This window comes from Polistes dominula, unplaced genomic scaffold (genome assembly GCF_049000335.1).
Source record: "Polistes dominula isolate Pdom_NZ unplaced genomic scaffold, Pdom_raw_medaka contig_73, whole genome shotgun sequence".
Taxonomy (NCBI): domain Eukaryota; kingdom Metazoa; phylum Arthropoda; class Insecta; order Hymenoptera; family Vespidae; genus Polistes; species Polistes dominula.
Window position 1 is genome coordinate 4,644,721 of NW_028300951.1, and position 14,309 is coordinate 4,659,029.

The 14,309-nt window shown below is 29.7% G+C and overlaps 1 protein-coding gene across 1 annotated transcript in view; it reads left to right on the forward strand.

Moving 5' to 3' along the window:
* The window catches only part of LOC107063992 (uncharacterized), a 253,553-nt gene that overhangs the window by 142,756 nt on the left and 96,488 nt on the right, over positions 1 to 14,309 (forward strand). The window contains exon 5 of the mRNA XM_089172328.1: positions 9,395 to 9,524. The gene's annotated coding sequence lies outside the window, so the exon portion shown is untranslated. The remainder of the gene's footprint in view (positions 1 to 9,394; positions 9,525 to 14,309) is intronic.

Consider the following 14,309-nt stretch of genomic DNA (forward strand, 5'->3'; position numbering starts at 1 on the left):
ATTAATAATTAATATTACAAAACTTCAAATATAAAAGTATTATTAATAAAAGTATGTAAAAGAATAGCTAAGTATTATAATGATTATAATATAAAATTTGTAATACAATACTTTAATTAACATTATTAATTAATATAAAATTAATTATATTTTAAATAAATACTTAATCTTCTAATTTCAATATTAATATCAAACTCTATATGAAAATATATAATCCTTATGCAAAAATTTATTTCCAGTTTTAAATATCATTTATTTTGCAAAGTATTAATGAAAAATGTTTAAAAATACTAATCAAATAAATAGAAATGTATTTCATCAATGATCTATCTCTCTTTGTCTCTACATTTCTTTTTCTTTTTCTTGTAAAAGACACGAAGTTGGTACACATTGGGTGTGCAGAGTAAAGGGTTAAAGGGGTCTAAAAGGGGTGGTTGGGATGGATGAGTTTTAAGAGGGTTGAGGTGGCTTGCTTAGCCGAAGGCAGGCACGCGGCGTTCATTGGCGCTTCGCCAACCAACGAAACAAAGCTTCAACTATGCAAAGCTCGCTAACTTCATCCACGTTTGGGTTAACCTAAACGAGCCGTTCTCCTCGAACGCCATCCTCGACGCCTTCAATGCTTTGGGGCTTTGCGACGCATATTCTGAACTCGTCGCGTATTTACACCAATCGTTTTCAACTGACATCAATGTATCTCATCCCTTTCGTAATTTTATTATTCTACTTTTTTCTTCTTGTTTTTTCTTTTTTCTTTTTAACACTAATTATAAGTTTGAACGATTAATTAATGATCAATTTTTGTTCTTTTTGTTTTGATACGAGAAATATCAAATTTATTGTTTATATTCATAAGATATTTGTTTTTATTAGTATTAAAGAGAAAGAATGCGACGAGATATTAGTTAAATAATAAAGTATTCATTTTCTAAAGGTAAGAGATAAGTAACTAATTGATTCAATTATAATACCAATTAATATCTTATTATTAGAAAACTGTATATCGAATTAATTATCTTGAGATGAGATAAGTAACAAATTGATTCAATTATAGCTCAAACTTACAATCTTATTTAAATTATTAAATGAAATTAATTTTACAACGTTGAGTAAATTGAAATTTATTGTACAACGAGATATAAATTTATCTTCTTCTTAAGATAAGATTCACGATACTTGTTTAATATACTTACACAATAATTTATCCTATCTTCTTGTTTAATATTAATATTTTGTCAAGAGTATAAAATTAATTTTCTTTCTTTTTTTTTCTTTTCATTTTCTTATGGCGTCACAGATTTATCACGAAATCAATCGATTAAACCACACATACATAAAGTTAATTTTATTCCACGAAAGTCTTGAAACTTAAAAGGAACGTGTTACTTCGAGAAAATCGATAAAAGCATTCGGTTAAAGTCGTTTTCAGACTCTACGAGCTCTTCCGTTACCACTTTACGTTCCCATAGAATTTTATCGAGAGACGTGAGAAACACAAATCGATAATTCCTTCGAAAATCGAAATGGTCGATACGATTGGTAACGTTTGATCGTTACGATTACGTTCTTTTTCTTCTTTTTTTTATTTTAAATATTTATTCGACGATATACGCGGGTACTATAAGCATAATGCATTCGCATCTACATCAGAGATTTTTTTTTTCATCATCCTAGTTCACTCATCCTAGTTCTGCCACTTAACCACACCTCTTCTTCTCAACCATCATTATCCAACCTCAATCCATTACCATTCTCATTATTTTTTCTATTTTATTTATGATCAATCGTCTAACGCAAGAAGGAATCTGTACGTGCCATGTGTCGCACGATTATCTCATAACGAAATGAATTTTGATGTTGAGATAAAAAATATTTTTCGAAAAAATTAATAAAAAAATATGTTTAACCTTCTATTATCTTATCTTATATGTATGCTTATCTGTGATATTGTAGATTTTTAAACTTTACAAAAATTGTTTCCGACATACGTACAATCGTACTCGTCCATGATAAAATACAGAGAAAGAAAGAGAGACAGAGAGAGACAGAGAGAGAGAGAGAGAGAGAGAGAGAGAGAGAGAGAGAGAGAGAGAGAGAAGATAGTAGAGGATGTAATATCGTAGCTATTCGTATGTTTCAGAACTTAAAAAGTTTCGTTCTACTTTTCATACTGAGAAAGAAAGAGAAAGAGAAAGAAAGGAACGTTTAAAATAATACATGACCCACCTTAAAAATATATTTTCTCCTTTAGATCGTGCAATAACGCTTCGCGAGAAATTGTTTATAGAGTCTATTTTGCAGAGAGAAACCTTAGTGAGAGAAAAGATAGGAGGTTATAGTGAAAAATAAACTAGATACTATACAGAGAAGTAGCGGGACGTAAAGAAAGAGAAAGAAAGTGGGAGAGAGAGAAAACGATGATTAGTAGGTGGAATAAATATCGTCACATGAAGGAAAAATTCTTTTGATATTACCTTTTTTCTTCATTTTCTTCTTTTTCAAAGATATGATTGTTATTGACCGCAAGTTCTCTCTCACCTCATTCACCACATTTTCTCATATTATCCTTTCGAGCATTGCGAGTGCGTTAAATCCTTCCAGCACTAATTACGGTCACCTAAAGCTCTATCTAACAATAAAAGAAAAAATAGAGATATTTTATTCTCTTTCTCTTTTTCTCTGTTTTTCTTTTTATTTTTTTTTTGCTCTATTTAATCCTGTATAATGTATTATTATTTCTGATTAAGGATAAGAAACATTGTTCCAGGGACAAAAGTAAAATATTTATATTTACGTATAATATTTTGTAATATAGGATAAAAATATGTTGATTTTGATTTAAAAAAGAATTCAAATTTATTTGTCTTATGAACCATTAATTTTATTCCCATAAAATTAATATGATTTAACGAAGACTGATAATTTATTCTATTAGCATTTTGAAACATTTTTAATTAATATGCAACTATAAGCCAACTATGTTTTTAGTTATTTAACTTAATTAATTATTTATATCATTCATTTATTTAAACTAAATTCTTCTTCTTACTAGGACTACTTCTTGTTATTTATAATTTCATAGCCTTCCTCAGGGTAAACTAAATTCAAACTAAAAAAATATTTTTTAAAAGACTATTAACATCAAAAAGTTACATAGCATTATATAGGTATAACATACAAAAGCCAACAAGTAATGAGAATAGTAGTAAACAAGAATACGTTCAAAAGCTTTCTAATAGCCAATTATTTTACTTACCATTCGAGCTACTTGTATCTCAAACGGAAAAAGTGTTAATATTTTCTACAGTAGGTACGATTAACGCGTAAAAACTAGAATTTATTAAAGCTTTCTCAAATTTTCAAAAAGTCGATAAAAAATTTTCTATACCTAGGATTTTATTAGGTGTTTTCATTATGTTAAATGGAGAAAGTAAAAGAGAGAGAGAGAGAGAGTTAAAGTGATTTTTGAATCTACCGCACAAATACGATCATCAAACATGAACATAACCCATCCTAAAAAACTAAAGGCAACTTCTTCGTTTCCCCTCTTCGTTTTCCTCCCTTCGCATTCCTTCAAGCCTGCTTCCTGGTTTTACTTGGTCCTATAACAATTTTCAACATGGCAGATATAGCGCTAGATGCTCTCAGAGTAATTGCAGATGCGGTAAATGCTCTCGAGGCTAAATGGTTCGAAACCTTCCTAAAAAGAGAGAGAGAGAGAGAGAGAGAGAGAGAGAAGGAGAAATATATTGTACGTAGATTTCTTCAAAGTGGAATCCTCTGATGATTGCGATAAGCTGATGATGAAGAAGATAAAGGATTAAATTAAAGTAGGAAATAAAATACATGGTTGGAATTAACAAACCCTATTTGTTAATTCGGATATAAAGTAATGGCGTCTAATTGAACACGTGGGTCACCTCTCGCTCGTTTGACGTTCTCGTTACATAGAATAATGAATCTTACCTCTCGATAAGTGTACTTCGTTTTCTTTGTCAGTCCATTGTCTACTTTTTGTCGGTTTTTCGTTGGTTCTTGGTCGTCTATGATGTGTCATCAGAGGCATCCATTGAAAGAATAGGATGAGTGTCTTCGCTAATTAGTCCAGCATGGTATACGTAGTGATAGGGGATGGGTGTGAACATCAGCGCTTCGAAACTTCCTATAGAACTAAGGCGCGCATTTTGAATTAGTGTTAAGAGTCTACGATCGTTTCCGATTGTACAAGAAAGAAAGGAATAAAAAAAAAAGATAATAATCACTCTTTTAGCTGATGAGAAAATAATGTTCAAATATCTGCCAAATAATATCTATTTTGATCTTCGATTTATTTTCTTCGTACTTTTGTCACCCGTTTTAAGAAAATTTCTATCCCTTTTTCCAAGAGAACACTTTTATTTTTATCAATACGTAATTTTATACATAGAGTGTGTCTAAAATCATCATCGTTATAAATGGAAACCTAAAATGTATTGATTTTTTTTCTGAAAATGTTGAATGATCATTTTTGATAAAAGTTTTTGTTGTTGAACTACAATCGAACTTTCAATGCTTCCGGTCATTTCACCGCAAAATCGAAAAGGAGTGTAACAAGTAAAATGCTGAGATATAACATAGCTGCTGGGGGTGCATTATCCTTCTGTCTGCATCGCGATGCACTTTCTTCAACGTGCCGATTCAACCATTCGATAAGCTCAGTCAGCGAAAATGCTTCGCTTTTGTTACAACGGCGGGTTCAATCCTTAGACGGGAAGTGCATTCTCTCGCACTGTCTTATACGCGTTTCTATACTTGAAAGTATATATGTATGTATTATATCTTTTACTCAATCTTGTACATATATATACTGACTCATGCATATATATGCATACATATATAGCGTGTCCCATGTAACACTTTTCATGATTTTTCAAGTACTTGCAATAACCTGACAAAAAAGTATTTTCAACAAAAGTTGATCAGTTTTCGATTGGCTATATATTATATATACAAAATGCCATTTTAACATTATTATGCAAGTCCAGTTGAAGACAATATTTTCGGTGAATTTTTTCTTCATAGAATTTATAAAAATTTAGCACGTGAATTAAATAATTTATTTACCAAAATAATAAAAAAGTAAATACTATTACAAGAATCGTTTTATTATCGTTCCAACGTTTTCTGATTTGTATAGAAATTTTTAAACACAAACAGAAAGTAATACTACACAAATTGTTTTGATTGATACAGAAAATAAATAAAAAGAAAAACTATATACGCGAATGGAATAATTGAAAAAAAAAAGAAAAAATAATAAACAGAGAAGGACACTGTTACACGCAATATCCCAAAAAATTGTTTTGTTGTAGTTTTGAAAAAAATAAAAATGATTTTTACAAAATATTGTGTTGCACGAAATATCGAGAATGAAAAATAATCAGTCATACTTTTTATGGTTTTATTTCCTTTTTTTGTTTTCTTTTTTTTTCGAATTGATCGTAGTGCGACAACAAAAAAGGGTAGGAAATAATAAAAATATCTGGAAAAGAAAAATAATAGTTGGTTGGTGTCGAAGTTCTACTTAATCATTAGAACGTACGAAGGTTTCTTTTCTTTCTCTTTTTCTCTCTCTCTCTCTCTCTTTCTCTCTCGTTCGCATGGGAGAATAAAAAAGAACGTGAGAAAGAAAACAACATTTCATACTATGGCTTTAGTTTCGTAGAATCGCGTGCACCATCATTGTTATAGCTTCGAGGCAAAGTAAAAATGCTGCGTAATTTGCACGGCTGATTATGATCCAACCCAAGTTGCTAGCTCCATCTTTTTTGTTTCTCTCTTTCTCTTTCTTCTTCTCACAGACACACACATACATATATACCTAAATACATATATACATAAGAACATGGTTCCTCTTTCTCTTTATGTCTCTCTTCGCTCTCTTCTCTCTCTCTCCCTCTCTCTCACACACGTATTCTAGTTTCATTCTTCTTCATCTCTATTTCTCTCTGGTGAACCACCATGAGAATACAATGTGCACGTTATTACACGCATTAATACTCTTCCCTCTCATTTCGCGTTACCTCTCATTTTTCCTTCTAGAAAATTATTATATTATTTATTTTTTCATTTTCTTTACCTGTCTAAAACTTGAGCAGAGTCAAGGTAATTTGTAACATTTTTTTATACGTAGAATTACATATATACATATATATATGTTATATGTTATTTCAGAGAGATCTTTCGAAAATTTAAAAGATAAGAATTTTTAAAAAATAAGAATAAAATAATGTAATAAAATTAAACTGCAACTTAAATGGCTAGAAGAAAAAAAATAGAAAATTTAATTTCTCTACTAGAAACACGTTGTTTCTCTTATGTCGTTTCAATACATGATACATGTTATTATTTTTATAATTATTTAACATATATTTCTATTCGAATTAAAATAAGATTTTTTTTCTTTATGCTAATACGATTTTAATGGAATTTTAAAGATTTGCAATAAAAAAAATATCAAACTACATTAATATTTTTCATTAGAAGAAAATATTTGACTTTCACATTAGGACATAAATTAAATATTATTAGTTATTTAATTATTATATTTAAATGTTCATTAAAAATATAAAAAATATTGTACTTAATGAAAAAATAAAAACAGAATGAAAGATGATCTAATTGATTTTTCGTATATAAAGTTCGGTTGTAACTTTATTCGAATTCTACGTTCACATTGAACATAGGACGTTGTGAATTTTCTTTTTCTTTTCTCGTAGCTTTTACATTAGACCGTAGGACAGTACAGCCAAATTTTATGGCAGCTCGCAAGTAAAGAGCAATAAATTTACTTCTTACCACCTCAACGCAGACTTTTCCTCTCGTCGCTTCGCATCCTACTACATGTTCGTGATACTGTTACTATGCTCCTACATTACATTATCTGTCTATTTTTTTTTTGTCTGGAGAGAAAAAGAGAGAAAAGAGAGAAAGAATGACACGATAGTAAAGCTAAAAAAAGAAGAAAGAAAAGAAAATAACATTCTGTCGAGTAATGAGTTACATTTAATTTTTTTTTAACCTATATTAGTTGTTTGTATATTTATATTTATTTATTAGAACGGCATATTTTAACGATTAGCATTACAAGTATTTTGTAAAAATAAATAGTCAGTATATTTGAATATTGTTCGGTAGAAACAATTTCTTTGTTTACCAAAATTCGTTGTAAATTTTATTTTTTGTCATCATTAATATCGATACATCTTATTTTTAAATATTTTCTAATATTAACTTTTATTAAAATACTGACAATTTATCTAATACTGATATGGAATATTAATGAATAATATTTTATTATAAATACTGACTAACTTTTTATTTATAACATATTTACAAATATTTCAAACTATTCGAATCGATAAATATTAATTTTTATTTTGTCTTATTTTAATTATATGCGACAAATTTGTCATAATTCGATTAATATTTTAATTATGGGTTTACTCGAAGAATTTTTTCTTTTCTTATTCCTTTTTTTCGGTAGTAAAGGCATTAATTTGTTTTTTTTTTTTTATTTTTGTAGAGAGAAAAAGAAAAAGAGAGAGAGAGAGAGAGTCAATCCCACAGAGCGAATTCTTTTTCTTAAAATATTTGTTTCGTGCTCAAAGCGGAAATAAAAGTGGAAAAGCTTAGAAGCTACGGATTTATAACTCCGACCTCTTCTAAATCCGGTAATGCGAGTAGACCCTTGGCAAGCACGTAGACTCCCGAGGATTAACCGAGAATATTATTCACAAAAAAGTCACTTTCATTCTTAGTACAACACATTGCTTATATCTTTGGCTAAATGTTCTGACCTTCCAACCCTTGTTCTAGTTTTGAAAAACCATAACCAATAATATATCAATCCTTTATATTTTATTATTCTATATATATAAAGTAACTCAAAAGTTATTGAATAATTTAAATAATCGAACAATTGAGCTCATAATTAAACAATTATAAACTTACCTTAATTAATTTGTAAAATTCAACGAAATTTTTAACACATTTTTAACCTTATCCTAATATCTATCTAAAATTATTATCAACAATATAAAATATGAAGTTCTTATCGATAAAAAAAAATTATATGTTAGTTAAAAATTCTTCCTGGCAAAAATTTCAAAAGCACTACCGGTTCCATTACAAAACCAATGTACTTTAATACGCGAGTTCAAAGCACGTGCAATTCCATTAGAAAATAGAAAAGGTAGAGAGAAAAGAAGAGAACAAGTAAAGAAAGAAAAAAAAAAAAGAAGAAAAAAGAAGAGAAAAGGAAAAGAAAGAGAAATAAGAAAGTAAAAAGAAGGTCAACATAGTATCAGGATAGGATCATTTTTGTAGAAACGAAAGATCGTTGAGAGAGAGTTCACGTTTCCTATCGATGTTACAGCTGATACTGTATTGGTCAGAAGGGAAATGATTCGGGTAGGGATAAAAAAAGGAGTACGGGGTAGGAAGAAAGGGTTCATACTAGCTGCACTAGTCGTGCTTGGCATCAGTAATGAAGGTAACTCTGATCTTGGCCGATGTAATTACAGGAAAATTGCTACCGCATTGTGAGCCCACCACTGGCTCTTCGACAGACTCCTATACACTCATGCAAAACACACCTATATAAATATACACGTATACATATATATATATATATATATATATATATATAGTAGATATATAGTCGACTTATATACATCGAATACTCGTGTAAGCGAAATACACCAACGTAAACTGAATTATCGTGGGAGTAATAATGGCGTTGTACCGATCTTCGATCAGTTTATACTCGTGGATAGAATGCCACACACGAGTGCTTCGAATGCACCTATTGGATTTCTCTCTTTCTCTTTCTATCTCTTTCTCTTTTCCTTTATTTCTCTCTTGTGTATTTATATACACACAATATATATACTGTATATATATACTATCTATATTTGTATATGTTTGTATATATATATATATTTAATCGCTTACCAGACCACCCTATTTCGACTGTGGCTGGACACGAAAACGGTTGTATCATGTTGTAACTGCTACATTGATGTCGATAACATCGCCGTTAACTCAATTAATTTGAGATAATCCTAATCAGTAATTTTACTCGTCTCTTATTGCCAAACTCGTAATGTAGCTTACATTTCCAATCAATTGATCCTATCGATTCAATCAATTTATATATGTATAATATATAAATCCTGTTTTTTTTGTCCTATTATATTTCGATATTATTCGATCAATCGTTATAAAAGATTTTCTATTCTGAAGCAAATTGTTCTTGTTATTTGGGGTTATATTTTTTTAGTTAATTAAAAATAAAAAACAATATTGAAACTCTATAAAATTATTTATTTGACTATTATTTTCTTATTTTCAGATCGATGAAACTCTCGTGTTAGAAGGAAACTCGTTGATGCTAGGATACGAACGAGATTTTATTAGATCGACGATGAAGAATGTGACGAATCCTGTCAGGATTTTCCTACTACGAGTAAGAAGGTGTTAAGGTAATGAAGAAAAATATAAGAAATATTATTGTATTAATCTTTATTTATTATTATTATTATGCTTAAAGATAGATCAAAAGCTCCAAGATTTTTTGTTTTACAAATTTAACAATAAAGAATAATCTAAACCAAATTCAATTATAAATAAAATCACCCAAGATCTTCTGTAGCAACAAAAATATTAACAAGATTACAAATGAATTGTTATTTTAAGAAAGTATTACTATTAGTTATGGAAATGGGGGGGGGAGGATAGGAGTAGAATATTTACAATAATCAATTGAATTGAAGATTAATCCAGAACTCGTAACCTTTCAAATTTCTTGAACTTCGTGTCTAGGTTCGTTAAGTAGTCTCCAAAGTTTCAGGGACTTTAAGGAAAGAAAAAGAGATATAGATATATAGAAAACGAGATAAAGATAGATATATAGAGATAAAGATAGAAAGACAAGCAGATCCAAGTTGGATTCCATTCGATTCTGAATTTTTCCAATCTTCTCGAAGGATTAAACCTTCTTATGGAACATGATTCACCTGGCGCAATGGCGATCTTGTTCACCAAGACTGGATAGAAAGAAATGAAGAAGAAGAAGAAGAAAAAGATCCAAAGCTAAGACGGATTAAACGAACGACCAAGTAGTACTAAAATTCGAAGAATGTGAAAGATAGGTTAAAGAAAAAATCCGATTGATTAATTGAGAAAAATAAATTTATTTCGGTAAATGTAATAGCTAATTTAAACAAATAAAGTAGAAAATGAAACAATAATCGCCGTTTGATATTAAATTATATCAAATATAAACGAATTATTTGATTTTTAAATAAATTTTATTTGATAATATTTGTTAATAAAATTATTATTAAAATTATTTAATTCTAAACGAATATTTGATTTATTAAACAAAATGATTTAAATCAAATTCGGATAGAAAGTGGGAGTCAAATTTATTCAGTCAGAAAATAAATAATTGAAATTAGATTTTGTTTATATAACAATAACATCCAGATAATTAAAATATGAAGAAATAAGGATTGAAAAGAAAAACAAAGGAATCATCGAAATGAATCTAGAACGAGTAATAAATTCTGTATAGAAAAAAAAACCAGAAAAAAATTACAATTTCTGTCTAGTTCATAAGAAGCAAATAATAAATTTATTAGAAAGAAATGCTCTCACAAATTAAATATAAATTGGATGAACATAGAGGATTTATAGTTTTTCTTTAGCAAATATAGAAAAATATTCGATAAAGGAAGGAATTAAAAGAACAGAATGAAGGAAGGAAAAGAAATATATCATCCAAATGGATCTAGGACGAGTAGTCCAGTATCTGGATATGAAGAACGGTGATTGTCTAGCCTGAAGGCAGCAAGTAGAGAGTTTGCTGAAAAGCTCAGTGTCTCACGAACACCACCCTCTACCTCCCTCCCCCACTTCTTCTTTCTTCTTCTTCTACTTCTTGTCTCTATCTCTCTACTTACTTACAGTATTTTTTCCTTCCTTCGTTTTCCTGAGAATGGCAAAGTCGTGGAACGCCCTTTAATTTCCGCCAGAATGCTCTTTTAGAAGGATCATTATTTTGTGTCCAGATTTCGAGGTCTTATGTTAGATCGAGAAAAGGTTATTCGTGACGTATTAATCGTTCAATACCGGAACACGATATTAGCTTTTCGGAGATGATTAATATTTTTTCTTTTTTTTATTAATTTTCCAAAAGTTTCTAAGATTTCTTTTTAAAAGTCAATCGTAAAATGAATTTCTTTTTTCGCATAGTTCTTTTAAATCAAATAATTATTTCTATCGTCGCAATTTCTGTTACATGAACAAATGTAATTATTTTTTTTTTTTTTAAGAAATTTCTGTCAGAGTTGTTAAAATATTTGTATTCTTGCGAATGAATAATTGTATTATTCGGATATAAAATTCTCACAAAAAGTTTATTCAATTATTAATATGATCCTAAACGTTTTTGATTCATTCTATTCATCCAGAATTATCTTTGGACGTGAATAATCGTTCGAATGAATTGTCTCGAAGTAGATTTCGTTTATTTTATTTTATTTTTTTTTTTTTCAAATCATTATCGTCAATTTTCTTAAAATTTCTTTCTTCATCTTTTTCACACTCATTGAGAAAACTGAGCTATATAACAAACAACTTTATTCGCGTGCCATGAAAATAGCTATGAACTTTCTCGCTTCTGTGTTCTTAGTGCTCGGATTTCTGTTATTTTACGAGAGTTTCCTCTCTCGTGCAAGCGGAACCCCGTAATTATCCTAATAACGCTAAATCTCGTAAACTGAATTAAACTGCTTAAGATATTCGCGATTAAATCGTTTCGATCCACTCTCGACCACGATTTATCCTTTAATTGCAATTCACCAAATGATTCGCGAATAAATGTTACATTTCAACAAGATTTTAATTAGAAATCCTTCCAACCAAATTGTTTTATATGTATCAATCTCTTCCCAAAATTTGTATATATCAAAGATTTTTAAATTGTTAACATAATGTTACATCCTGTGTCGTAATAAAGAGTGTGATCAATTTTTGGTCAAGCTGTGAAGCCTTTATCTAGGAAATGACCTAAAGAATTGTTAGTGTGTTAATGAATGATGAGGTTTGAATAAGTGAAACTTGAGGAATAGGAAAGTATTTACAGTAGGAAATTTGTTAAATTTGTGTTACAGTGGTGACGAAAAATTAAAAATTATTAATGAAATTTTCAAATTCAACGTATATTTAAGTATTAGAAATATATATTTTTTTGCATTATTTTAATTATCTTTTTTTTTCTTTCTCTCTCTCTCTCTTTATTTCTTCAACTTTTACTGAATTAATCTAGATTAAGCGTACAGAGACCAATGCTTGTCATTCCACGAGACACTCGTACGAAATTGCATTTCTTTTCTTTCCCGTGTCTCCTCTTTCTGCATTTTCCAGAGTAGAGGAAATCTCCTTCTTTGGTAGAGGACGATAGAAACGGGGAACACATCGTTAGCCGGAAATTACAACGAGCCTTTTCCCTTCAGCTCGGTTTTCCAAGAGAACTTCTCGTGCTTCTCTTCGTTGGTAGCTTAAAAAAAAAAAAAATTAAACCTCCTAAAAAGAAAAGAAAAGAAAAGAAAGTTCGTGGCTCGAAAAATAAAATGAGAAATAGAGAGAGAGAGAGAGAGAGAGAGAGAGAGAGAGAGAAAGTAGACTGGTGCTAATTGTCGAAAGAAAATAAGAAGAAAAAAGGAAACTTGTATGTTTGTAATCCTTGACTATTTCTAAAATAAAAAATAAAAATAAGAGAAAAGAAAAAATATATAGGGAAAACAACAAAAAATAGCAGATGAATTGCCAAAAGAGATATACGTCGACGATATTGAAGTGTTAGATTTGTTAAAGAAAAATAAAATAAAAAATACCAACGTTGATTTCCCAAGGTGATATTTCACTCTGTAATTAACTATTAACTACCAACAGCATATAGTTGCTTTGAAAAAAAGAAGATAGAAACTAGACGCGAATATCTACGTATTCATACGAAGTTCACATACACATACAATATATTTACACACACATATATATATATATATATATAAAATACATAGGAACGAATTTCTCTAGAAAATAACAGAAAAGGAAAAAGAGTAGTATAAAGTGGTACATGATCTCGTTTCGATCAAACGGCAGCGGTGTAAAAAGGTGAAAGAAATAAGTGTAATATAACTAGAAGAGTAAAATAGAGAACCAAAGAGAAAAGAGAAAGAGAGAGAGAGAGAGAGAGAGGAAGAGGGGATGGAGAAAAGTGAAATGAAAGGGAAGAGGTGTTAGGTGATGAGAGGAGTGTAAAAGTTTTTCCGTTGACGTTTTGCGATGAAATTGACGTCCTCTACTTCGAAGAAGAAAAAGAAAAAAGTTTATCTTACCGTCCGATTGGTGAGTGTAAGTGCTCAATATAGTGATAGTTAGTAATAGTAGTAGTAATAGTGGTTGTTGTAGTTGTTGTTGTGTGGTAGTAATGGTGGTATACAGTAAAAAGTTGTCATGTATATTGGAAAGAGATGAAAACTCCTTTCTCTCTTCGTCGAGACGAGAAGTAATTCGAGTAGTTCGAACCTTCAAAAGAAAGAGAAAGAGAAAAAGTTATGTCATAACATCGTTGGTGATGATGCTGGTAGTGGTAGGGTATTATTTTTTATGCATCTTCGATGACAGCCATAAACTCGTCAGAAGCGAATCTTGAGAAAGAAAGTTGAAGAGTTTTCTAAGATATAAAAGAAGTTTTTCTATCGAAGTATCCTCAAACATTTCTCTTACCATTCTATCTTTCCTTCCTTCCTTCCTTCCTTCCTTGCTTCCTTTCTTTCTTACTTCTTTTACTTTATTTTATTCCTCTTTTTGCCTATCTTTCTCTCTTTTTCTCAATCGTCAAATATAACGATATTTTATCGACACATCAAAACCTATTTATACTACCCACCGCAACTACTGCTATTACTGCTATTAGTAATATTACACTATTATAACTTTTTCACTTAATGTTCGTTTCAACTTTTACATCGAAAGCAATAGTTAAAATTATAACTTATAGTTCGATTTAAGTTTATCGATTAAAAGACATGAGAAGTACATAGAAAAATAATTTAAACGATTTTTTATAAGAGAAAATGTCCTTCATTTAAATTCATTTTTTTTTCTCCTTCCTTCTGATATTCATGGAAATGAAAAGAAAGGGAAACAAACGGTATATAACTATTTTCTAAGTAGTACAAGTCAAGCATTTTTACGTG